General features: G+C 35.4%; 1 pseudogene across 1 annotated transcript; it reads right to left on the bottom strand.

Moving 5' to 3' along the window:
- Nucleotides 1–481: 481 nt before the first annotated feature.
- LOC306767249 (trace amine-associated receptor 1-like) lies at nucleotides 482–1,355 on the bottom strand (annotated as a pseudogene). The gene has a single exon. The product of its transcript is annotated as a trace amine-associated receptor 1-like (transcript).
- Between the last annotated feature and the right edge of the window lie 2,620 nt (nucleotides 1,356–3,975).

Genomic DNA, 3,975 nt, shown 5'->3' with positions numbered 1-3,975 from the left:
CAGGTCTTCCTTTTCAAGGAGTATTCACCATACAACATCATGCATTTGTTATTTTGAAAAATTACATTTATATCAATGTTAATTAAATCCTGCAATGTCCACTTACAAAGCCCATATGACATTTTATACCCAAGCTCTTTATACATAGTACCGATTCTTTAATCTCTGATCTAATATATATATATATATACATATATATATATATATACATACATATATATATATATATTTATTTATTTATATGTATATATATATATATATATATATATATATATATATATATATATATATATATATATATATATATATATATATATATATATATATACATCTATATATACATCTATATATATATATATATATATATACATATTTATTTATTTATTTATATGGATATATATATATATATATATATATATATATATATATATATATATATATATATATATATATATATATATATATATATATATAAATAAAATCATGTGAGTTTAGAGTTAGAAAAGTCTCCTTTAAATATTTTTCCTGAAAGCTGACCGGAACTGACTGTAAAAAAAAGCATAAATAAACGGGTTGAGCATTGAATTTGACAGAGCAAACCATATAAAGGATTCATACACCTGCATTGTCACACCACCTGTTAGCTGCAGTGAAAAAGAAAGAAAAAAAGGCAGCCAACAGATGAGGAACGCTCCCATGACAATAGCCAGAGTTCTGGTGGCCTTCCTTTCCCTGTTGCTGACAGTGACTCCAGACTTTATCATCTGAATGCTGCGAGCCTGTTTCTGTGCAACAAGATAGATCCTCAGGTAGATATACAGCATTATGATGACGGGAACGTAAAATGCAATAAAAGGGGTACAGATCTCAAACACATGTGAAATACAATTTTCTTCACATTTTTCCTGTTTTAGTTCTGTAATAACATAGAAAACAGCAATAAAAACAGAAACACCCCAGCTCATCAGGATCATGACTGAAACAACACGAATGTTTATTTTAATCCTGTAAGTCAGCGGTCGACACACTGCATAGTATCTGTCAACAGAAATACAACATAAAGTGACAATGGAAGTATTGCACAACACAATATCAAGACTATCTCTAATTTTGCAGAATAAATCTCTGTAATACAGACAATAGCTGGGAGGATGGAACATGCTGAAAGGAAAAACAACAATTCCCACAAGCAGGTCAGCCACAGCCAGAGAGATGATCAGGTAGTTAGAAGGTGTGTGGAGCTGCTTGAAGTAAATGATGGAGATTATTACAAGAAGATTTCCACATGCCATGACAGCAGATAATGAACCCAGAAAAATGTTCAATAAAACACATATTGTTGAGTGTTTTCTCATCGGTATTTCAGACATTATTTATCTCATAACAAGGATGGATTTTATATCTAACATAAACAGCAGATTCTGCTTCCATTACTCATTTAACTGCCTAATTTTCGATTGACATATATGTAATTCAATCTAGTAGAAGTATGTTTATCATTTTAAATAATCATCATGCAAACCGTAATACATCAGTAATACAACAGTAATAAATCGTTTTCAGTTTAAACAAAGATTCTCACCATATTCAGAGCATCAGTGTTGTCATCGGGCCACTGTGCTTCCACATCACCTGGTCTTGGTACTTACTGTCCCTTATCCCATGACATCACCCAAACATGTCCAATAAGAACTGAAGAGACTGCAGGTGAAAAATGAAAATGTTTTGGTTTTCTTTTTTTTTTTTTTCTTTTTGCAAATTTGTGTGTACGACAAGATGTAACGATCTTTGACCAGTGTCTGTTTTAAGTCTGTCTGCTCAGAAATAAAGATATTATATTCAGTTAAGTAGTAGAGCCCAGTGGGCCAGCTCCAAGTCAGATGCATTGTGTGTTTGATCTAGATTTAAGGTTAAAATATATATTTACGTAACGTTAATGGGCTGCACGACCATGCGGTGATTAGATCTTCGGCCTTGTAGCAAGACGATTTCTGGGTTTGAATTGTGGCCTTTCTGTGCAGACATGTATATTCTTTCCAGGTAATTTGGTTTCTCCCACTCTCCAAAAACATGCATGTTCGGGCCAGAAGGCACACTAGATTATAAGGTACAGTCTCAATTGTGGGGTCTCTATGTTAAAACCAATTAACGTAAGCAAAACAGAAAGTTTGGTTGAACTTAATTCAACTACAGTATGCATTGAAAAATACACAGATAACTTTTTTGATCAATCTTTTTTCACAAATCCATCCAAGTCCATCAAGCATACCTGGTTCTCTCTCATCATTGTTGGACTCAGTCTTGTTGCTGGGTGGCTGTGCAACAATGCTACTGGCTTTTGTCCATCGTCTCTCATCCATCGCTCCCATGACACTCGCAACTTCACTTTAAATGTTTGTATAACTCAAAGAAATTCAGCTGCTGGAAAAAATTTTTAAAAAGTTGTTTGTCCTCAGTTAATGACTGCAAAGTATGTGAGAACCTAATAACCATGACCACATCTGAAAAACGGGATTAGTAAACCCAACTGTAAACACAATATCTGTCAATGGCATGTTTGTGTGACTCCTCTCCAAATACATACCAAGTTCCTCCAATAGCGTCCCAGAAATCTTCACATGAGGGTGAAAAACGTATTCTCTACATCTCCTTGTTTTGTTTCGATGTCTCCTTGTGACAATAACCACAGCCATGTGTGCAATTATGTTCACGGACTTTGGCACGACCTTTTTAAAGGTGTTAAATATAGACACGGTTTCAATGAGTAAAATTGCTCTCAGGTTTGATAGATCACATTGCGTGCGCTTTATTTATATATTTACATTTTCTCTTCCCAACACATGCAGAACAGCAATATAGCATATTCATAGGGGCATATTTACTAACTAAATGTTAAATGGAACCTGGTTTTATATTGCAAAGTTGATATTATTTTCATCAGTAATGTCGATGATGAAGTAATTTTGTTGATGCAACTTTTTTCATAATGAGACAGTGATGAGCTGAACATGGCTCTTTGATGACAAAAGCTTAAACGTAGTTTTTGTTGATGTGCGACTGGATGAAAACATTCTGAATGTCTGTAAGACTTTTAAAATGTATGACGTTCTGCCTATTGTGTGTAATCTGTATGTTAGTCAGCAATGCTACTGCATCATATCCTTGTTTGGTCATCTCCACCACCTTGCATGAAGCCGACATTCTGCACAACACACCTGCGGTCAGGTGTCCCACATACAGACACAGCACTAATTTTATTAATTCTCTGATCGACCATGTCAGTGTCAACAAAGGGTTTTGGGGAATAGATTAAAGGATTTATGGACATACTTTAAATGTAAACCAATAACAAGAAAAACAAAATGCTTTCTTGAGATAAGGGTAAAAAAAAACAGCAGCAATCATAAGCTGATTATTTCGAAGGCAAGTACAAAAAATCCTGTTAACACGTCAGACACACACAATGTCACTCAACAGTTGCCATGTGACCGCAGAGACGTGCCTGGAACAGCTCACCAGGGAGGCGTCCAGGAGGCCTCCTGACCAGATGCCTGAGCCACCTCAACTGGCTCCTCTCACTAGTGCAGAAGAGCAGTGGCTCTACTCTGATCCCCTCCCCTATGCCCGAGCTTCTCACCTTATCTCTAAGGGAAAGCTTGGCCACCCTGAGGAGAAAAACAGTTTCAGCAGGCTGTATACGCATTGTCGTTCTTCCAGTCACGACCCACAGCTGGTGATTACGACATACAACTAGTAATTACGCAAAAGCATGAACTGTTGTTTTATGATTCCAACAACTGATACGTGTCAGGTTTTATTCCAATTTCCAAAACTTTTTGACCCAAATTATTTAAAAAAGAGAAAAAGAAAAAAAAAGAAAAAGAAAAAAGAAAACCAGAGCAAGGTTTCCAAAGTCAATTCAGAAGGGGTATCAGTTTTGCAGGTTTCGGATGTATCCCTGTTCCAACTCACCTA

This window comes from Telmatherina bonti (assembly GCF_933228915.1).
Source record: "Telmatherina bonti genome assembly, chromosome: 16".
NCBI lineage: Eukaryota > Metazoa > Chordata > Actinopteri > Atheriniformes > Telmatherinidae > Telmatherina > Telmatherina bonti.
This window is presented reverse-complemented; position numbering and strand designations above follow the sequence as displayed.